This window comes from Oncorhynchus mykiss, chromosome 24 (assembly GCF_057628025.1).
Source record: "Oncorhynchus mykiss isolate SJ-2025 chromosome 24, ASM5762802v1, whole genome shotgun sequence".
Lineage (NCBI taxonomy): Eukaryota > Metazoa > Chordata > Actinopteri > Salmoniformes > Salmonidae > Oncorhynchus > Oncorhynchus mykiss.
In genome coordinates this window covers 21,254,973-21,263,676 of record NC_143045.1, presented here as the reverse complement: position 1 = coordinate 21,263,676, position 8,704 = coordinate 21,254,973, and positions in this window count along the sequence as shown.

The window sequence follows — 8,704 nt, the reverse complement described above, 5'->3', positions numbered from 1 at the left end:
ATTACCATCAGAGTCAGTAATAGTAGCAATTGACTGCGAGTCAGCTCTCTTTTTAGCTAGGTATGCCAAGTACTTTCCTGGCTTATCGCCATGTTCTTATAGCTTTTGCCTGACAAATCTCATTTTCTTTTCAGCATCCTGTGTTAGGAGAGAGTCTAACGTTGATCTAATGACTGATATTTCCTTTAATAGGGCAGGAATGGGCGTTTTAATGTAGCCCTTCTCTTTAGTTCCTAATTCACCCTCTAACATTTTTTGCTTTTCACGCTTTTTCCGTCTCTTAGTAGCTGTGTATGACATAATCAGACCCCTGGCATACGCTTTACAGGTCTCCCAAAGGAGCGAGGGGTTATCTGTTCATTGAGAGTTAATAGAGAGAAATGCTTTAAACTCTGTAATGAAATATGATGTGAATGTATGGTCTTTAAGAATGGTTGTGTTCAACCTCCAATGTCTTGACCGATTGAATGCCCCGTTGAGTTTTATGTCCAGGATCACCTCAGCATGATCAGATATGACTATGCTTCCTATCCTAGCGGATAGAACAGACTGCAGAGACGTCCTGGGCACAAAAAAATAATCTATTCTAGTCTGACATCCATGAGGTGCAGAGAAAAAAGTGAACTCTCTGTTGGAGGGATGAAAAGCTCTCCAGACATCCGCCGACCCCAGATCATCACAAATAGCTTTAAGTGACTTAGCTTGAGGAGAGAGTGAAGCTATACTGCTGGGGAACCTATCAATAAGGGGGTTCAACAAGCAGTTAAAATCTCCTCCAACCACTGCAGTGTCCGAGTTTAATTCTGAAAAGTCTAGAAAAACCTTAGTGAGGAAATCAGGGGGGTGAGCAGGGGGGAAGTAAATATTCATTATGGAAATGTTCTGCCCTTGTAAAGTACCATTAATTATAACAAAGCGACCAAATGTATCTTTCACACAATTCAAGACCTTAAGTGGTAAGTTCTTTTTCACCAGAATTGCTACCCCTCTACTTCTGGATGTAAATGATGAGAAAAACACTTGACCAAACCCCCCTTGGTAGAGATACTCTTAATGATCGGCTATGAAAAGCCAACTGACATTTACTCCTGAGGTGCTGACTTGCTGCAACCTCGACAACTACTGTGATTATTATTATTTGTCCATGCTGGTCATTTATGAACATTTGAACATCTAGATCATGTTCTGTTATAATCTCCACTTGGCACAGCCAGAAGAGGACTGGCCACCCCTCATAGCCTAGTTCCTCTCTAGGTTTCTTTCTAGGTTTTGGCCTTTCTAGGGAGTTTTTCCTAGCCACCGATATTCTACACCTGCATTGCTTGCTGTTTGGGGTTTTAGGCTGGATTTCTGTACAGCACTTTGAGATATCAGCTGATGTACAAAGGCCTATATAAATACATTTTATTTTATTTTATTTGTATAGCCATTTATCTGGAGACAGCCTAGCTCTGCCTAGTTGCATGGGCTCGGGAATAGGTGAATCGGCAGCCTTCGGAGACTCTGGGAAAGTCGGGTAGCCTCGGGTTCTCTCGTCAACAGAGCCGTCGGGGACTTCCGTGATACCTCGGAGGCGAGGTGGAATCCAAAGACAGGCAAGTGAAATCAAATCTCCTCTCCTTATGTTCCCGTAGTCACCCATCGATCTGAATGGGAGATTACCGTCGTGGTAGGCTGCATAGTAGACAACCGATGGAATTGCTCTAGCAATGTGTTCAATGCTTGGTTGTGACGTTCGGTCAAGGTCTGAAATCTTTCCATAAGACCACGAAGCAACTCTTCGTGCCTTCCATTGGTGGCATCTTAGGAGGAGAGGGCGTTGCGGAGCTGGTCCATGAATGCTGGGTCAGTCATGGTCAGTTCGTACTATCACGTTTCAGGTATGACCCAGATGCAGACACTGTCAAAGAAACAACAGTTTATTTCTAAAACAGGGGCAGGCAAATGACAAGTCAAAGGCAGGCAGGGGTCAATAATCCAAAGAGGATGCAAAGGGACCAGAACGGCAGGCAGTCTCAGGGTCAGAGCAGGCAGGGGTCAATAATCAAGGAAGGTCGGGTAAAGTACAGAACAGCAGGCAGGCTCAGGGTCAGGGCAGGCAGAACGGTCAAAACCGGGAAGGACTAGAACACAGGAGCAAGAAACAGGCACGAGCAGGGGAACAAACGCTGGTAGGTTTCATGAACAAACAAACTGGCAACAGACAAACAGCGAACACAGGTGTACATACACAGGGGATAATGGGGAAGATGGGCGACACCGGGGGGGGGGGGGGGGGGGGGGGAGTTAACTGCACCTCAGATTGCAGCTCAAATAAATGCTTCACAGAGTTCAAGTAACAGACACAGGAGGAGACTGCGTGAATCAGGCCTTCATGGTCAAATTGCTGCAAAGAAACCACTACTAAATTACACCAATAATAAGAAGAGACTTGCTTGGGCCAAGACACACGAGCAATGGACATTAGACCAGTGGAAATATGTCCTTTGGTCTGATGAGTCCAAATTCAAGATTTTTGGTTCCAAGCGACGTGTCTTTGTGAGACGCAGAGTAGGTGATGGTCATGTGTGGTTCCCACCGTGAAGCATGGAGGAGGAGGTGTGATGGTGTAGGGGTGCTTTGCTGGTGACACTGTCAATGATTTATTTAGAATTTAAGGCACACTTAACCAGCATGTCTACCACAGCATTCTGCAGTGATAAGCCAACCCATCTGGTTTGCGCTTAGTGGGACAATAATGTGTTTTTCAACAGGACAATAACCCAACACACCTCCAGGCTGTGTAAGGGCTTTTGACCAAGGAGAGTGATGGAGTGCTGCATCAGATGACCTGCCCTCCAAAATCACCCGACCTCAACCCAATTGAGATGGTTTGGGATGAGATGGACCACAGATTGAAAGAAAAGCAGCCAACAAGTGCTCAGCATCTGTGGGAACTCCTTCAAGACTGTTGGAAAATCATTCCTCTTGAAGCTGGTTGAGATAATGCCAAGAGTGTGCAAAGCTGGCATCAAGGCAAAGGGTGGCTACTTTGAAGAAACTCAAATATATAATATATTTAGATTTGTTTAACACTTTTTTGGTTACTACATGATTCCATATGTGTTATTTCATAGTGTTGATGTCTTCACTATTATTCTCCAATTTAGAAAATACTAAAAAGAAAGAAAAACCCTTGAATGAGTAGGTGTCCAAACTTTGACAGGTGCTGTATGTAAATTAGGTATTTCTTTTTTTAATTTTTTTATAAATTTGCAACAAAAAATGTATGTAATCCATTTTAGAATTAGGCTGTAACGTAATGGAAAAAGTGAAGGGGTCTTTTAAAACTTCCCGAATGCACTGTACTTAAATGCTAATAAGACACAAATAAATCGTCATTAAATGCACTAAAAATAGTTCCAATTTTAATCATTTTAAATATGATGTAGTATATCAGGGGCATACTTAAATATATTTAAATATATTCATGAAGTATGATTTAAGTATATTACATTTTGTTTTAAAATCTGCTTGATTTTGTGGCCAATTAACCATTTCTTTGTGGATTTCGATGTGTGCTTGGGGTTATTGTCTTTCTGTAAGATCCAGCTGTGGCCACGTTTCAGCCTCCTGGCAGAGGCAATCAGGTTTTTGGCTAAAATGTACTGGGTAGAGTTCATGATGACCAATTGAGTTGAAACAAAATAGCCCAATAACTTCAAACCACCATATTTTACAGTAGGTATGGGATCATTTTCTGCTCATGCATTCTCATTTCGACACCAAACACACCACTGGTGGTCTAAAATCCATCCCAATGTGTTCTCCAACTCATCAAACATTTGCTAGAAAGGAGTGCCGTTATCCTCGCAAGGTGAGATATTGAATGGCATTGAAAACAGGGGTGTCAATAATTTTGACCCCTACCTTTTTGAGATAAAAAAAGTATTCCTTTTTAAACAAAATGCCTTTCTCTGTGCAATTGTATTACTTCAAATACGAATGGGCAACTGTGATGGGGGGGGTGGGGCCACAAAAAAATCTGAACTCATCATGAGGGACCGCAGTGACTCGCGGGTCTGCGTACCCACATACATACCCACAGATTCAGTCAGAAAATAATTAAAGTAGCCTAAGTAGGCCCTAAGCAACATTGTGTTTGGGGGCCTCCACACCTTACCAGCAAAACATTTTTGGGCGCTCCTCTTGACAGCGTAGAGAAAAACGTTGCAGTTGTAGAGCAGTTTTGCTGCAATTCTACTCATTTTACCATGGGGTAGAGAGAATTGATCCACGAAGGGGGGCAGGCCGCCATTTGCCCACCCTATAATTTCCCAATTTTTTCCCCTTACACATCAACTAGAATTAGCTACGGGACTATTTTGTCTTGAGCAGATGGTCAGGGGGCCGGAACGTAATTACAAATCATTTGTAGACCGCAAATTCAATTAAAATAACTTGGAATTTTATTGATTTCCTGGTGTTTTTTGTTCTAATGTAAAAAAATATTTTTTTTTTGTTGTTGTTGCCTACGAACACTTCAGGGGCCTAATAAAACCACCCGCGGGTCACCAGTTGGGGAACCCTGGCTTACACTATACTGTAGCTCAGTATTTGAATGATTTATTTTACAGTGCGTACGGAAAGTATTCAGCCCCTTGACTTTTTCTACATTTTGTTACGTTACAACCTTATTTAAAAACGTATTTCATAGTTTTTTCCCCTCATCATCTACACACAATAGCCCATATGACAAAGCAAAAACAAGTTTTTAGGCATTTTTGCAAATGTATAAAAAATAAATGCTGAAATATCACATTTACATAAGTATTCAGACCCTTTACTCAGTACTTTGTTGAAGCACCTTTGGCAGCGATTACTGCCTGAAGTCTTCTTGGGTATGACGCTACAAGCTTGGCAACTGTAACAACCATAAAGATGAATTGTCAGATTCAACAGAAGATCTCTTTGTTTCTTGGGACCTAGAACTAGCATCTCTAGTGCTATAAATACAATCCACCTTCAGATTAGTTTTAACGTCGGTAGCCCTGCCCCCTGGTAAACAGTGTATGATCGCTGGATGATTCGTTTTAACTTCTTATGGCTGGGGGGCTTTATAGAGTAGCTTGGATGAATAAGGTGCCCAGAGTAAACTACCTGCTACTCAGGCCCAGAAGCTAAGACATGAATATTATTGTAGATTTGGATAGAAAACACTCTGAAGTTTCTAAAACAGTTTGAATGATGTCTGTGAGTATAACAGAACTCACATGGCAGGCAAAACCTGAGGAAAAATACAACCAGGAAGTGGGAAATCTGAGGTTTGTAGTTTTTCAACTAATTTCCTATCGAATATACAGTGTCTATGGGGTCATATTGCACTTCCTAAGGCTTTCACTAGATATCAACAGTCTTTAGAAACTTGTTTCAGGTTTCTACTGTGAAGGAGGAGGGAATGAAAGCTCTTTCAATCAGGTGTCTGCCACGCGCGCTCCCGTGAGAGGTAGCTGCGTTCCTTTTCATTTCTAAAGACAAAGGAATTCTCCGGTTGGAACGTTATTGAAGATGTATGTTTAAAACATCCTAAAGATTGATTCTATACATCGTTTGACATGTTTCTACGGACTGTAACTGAACTTTTTGACTTTTCATCTGGACCTAGTGATCGCGCCTCATGAATTTGGATTTGTGAACAAAATGCGCTAACAACAAGGAGGTATTTGGACAAATATGACAGACTTTATCGAACAAAACAAACATTTATTGTGGAACTGGGATTCCTGGGAGTGCATTCTGATGAAGATCATCAAAGGTAAGTGAATATTTATAATGCTATTTCTGAATTCTGTTGACTCCACAACATGGCAGATATCTGTACGGCTTTTGTGTCTGAGCGCTGTACTCAGATTATTGCATGGTGTGCTTTTTCCGTAAAGTTTTTTTTAAATCTGACACAGCGGTTGCATTAAGGAGAAGTGTATCTATAATTCCATGTATAACACTTGCATCTTTTATCAATGTTTATCATGAGTATTTCTGTAAATTGATGTGGTTCTCTGCAAAATCACTGGATGTTTTGTAACTACTGAACATAACGCACCAATGTAAACTGAGATTTTTGGATAAATATGAATATGAATATATAAATATATTATATTATATATTATTATATATTATATTTATATAAATATATAAATATGAACTTTATCGAACAAAACATACATGTATTGTGTAACATGAAGTCCTATGAGTGTCATCTGATGAAGATCATCAAAGGTTAGTGATTAATTTGATCTCTATTTCTGCTTTTTTGACTCCTCTCTTTAGCTGGAAAAATAGCTGTGTTTTTGTGACTAGGCACTCACCTAACATAATCGTTTGGTGTGCTTTTGTCGTAAAGCCTTTTTGGAATCAGACGCTGTTTTTTATTTTTTTTTACCAGGCAAGTCAGTTAAGAACAAATTCTTATTTTCAATGACTGCCTAGGAACAGTGGGCTAACTGCCTGTTTAGGGGTAGAACCTTGTCAGCACAGGGGTTTGAACTTGCAACCTCCTGGTTACTAGTCCAACGCTCTAACCACTAGCCCACCCTGCTGCATCCCTGTGACGGGATTAACAACAGGTTTATCTTTAAAATGGTGTAAAATACTTGTATGTTTGAGGAATTTAAATGATGAGATTTCTGTTGTTTGAATTTGGCGCCCTGCACTTTCACGGGCTGTTGTCATATCGATCCCGGTAGAGGGATCTATGCCATAGTACTGTGGGTAATGGAGTCGCCAATGACTAGGGTTTTCCATTTGTCAGAGCTAATGGCGGGAGGCTTCGGCATCTCAGACCACGTAACGGGAGGAGTAGAGACCAGAGAAGGCTCGACCTCTGACTCCGACCCGTTGCTTAATGGGGAGAACCGGTTGAAAGTTTCTGTCAGCTGAATGAGCGACCGGTTGAGCATTCTTACAGCATTTCCTTCCAGAAGCCATGAGAAAATTGTGCTATCTGTACTTATTGGTGGCACAGACGCTGTTTCATCCTTTCCTAAATTACCCTTGCCTAACGATTGCATCTAAAGCTGGTATCCACGCCATAAGATCGTTTTTCTGTATATTATGAGTACAGCGACAGCAATTATAAGGCATAATGTTAATGTTACTACTTAGCTTCGGCTGGTGGAGGTCCTGACAAATCACGTCCAGATAAAGCGTCCGGGGTGAAAAAGTTGAATGAAAAAAGTCGAGCGAGGGAAAAAAATGGAAATATAAAATGGAAATTAAAAAGTAAAAACCATAAAGTTGGCAGGTAGCAAGGTAAGGTTAGCAACAAACCGCACAGCAGCACATAAACAAGTCTAACGTTACAAGTAAAGGGTCTGAATACTTATGTAAATAAGGTATTTCAGTTTTTTTTGCAATAATTTCGAAAAACCTGTTTTTCGCTTTGTCATTATGGGGTATTGTGTTTAAGAGTGATGAGGAAAAAAACAAATTCACTCAATTTTAGAACAAGGCTGTAATGTAACAAAATGAGGAAAAAGGCAAGGGGTCTCGATACTTTCCAAATGCACTGTATACAGTCATTATTTCTCATCTTTATCAAGGCTGTCAATAATTTCGGACCCCACTGTATATATATATATTTTTTTTTTGTATGTGTTTCGTTAGGCTGAAGATGTCTGTCAACAGCCAGTGATTTGTTGAGAGTTCTTTTAATATAAATGCCATTTAGATTAAATACACTTTTATCCAAAGCAACTTGAGTGCATAAATATATACATATTTTTTGTACACATTTTGAATTCATTTACTAGTTATTTTGCTCAAATTTTGAGTCATGCTTGAGCAAGTTAAGAGACAAAAAAATGCTCCATTATGACAGCGTCTGTGTGACCTAATGTGAGGTTCTGAGTGGGGCAGTGGTCTAAGACACTGCATCGCTAGTGGTGTCACTACAGACTCTGGTTCAATACCAGCTGTGATTGGGAGTCCCATAGGGCTGCGCACAATTGGCCCAGCTTCGTCTGGGTTAGGGTAGGCCATCATTGTAAATAATAATTTGTTCTTAGCTGACTTGCTTAGTTAAATTAAAAATGATATGTACACTATGTAACAGCCACTAGATGGTGCCTTCTATCAAGTCATACATTCACATATGGAGCCAGATCAGCAGGCCTCTATGACTCATCTGGCCAACTGGTCATCCTCCACATGGTAACTGACTCTGGAGTATTTAGTCAACAGTACATGGGATCATCTCTGCAAATTCTCTCCATGATGACAACCATGCTTGATTTATAATCTACATTACATTCATAATCCCATCATCTGCCATTGATATCGAACATTTAGGTATTTTATGTTCTTACTGTGTGTATGGGTTCATGGTTGTTGACCTTTTCTATATGAATCTCTACTCAACAGATCAGTTCATCATATACAACTGATCAGGGTTGGAGTCAATTCCAGTCAATAAAAAAATAAAAAAACTCATCATTACTTTAAAAAAATTCATCGAAAAGCATTGAAGAGAATTTGAATTTTAGTGTACCTCCTGAATTGACTAATTGATATGAAATTGATCCCAACCCTGCCACGGATATAAAAACATCTCAGTGGATGTTTGTTTATTTCTGAAGGAAAAACATTCTATTCTAAAACAAACCCCTACATGTACTTACCTAACAGGATCTTAAGCGGAGGTTTTCAGAATGGCTCGAGACCGACC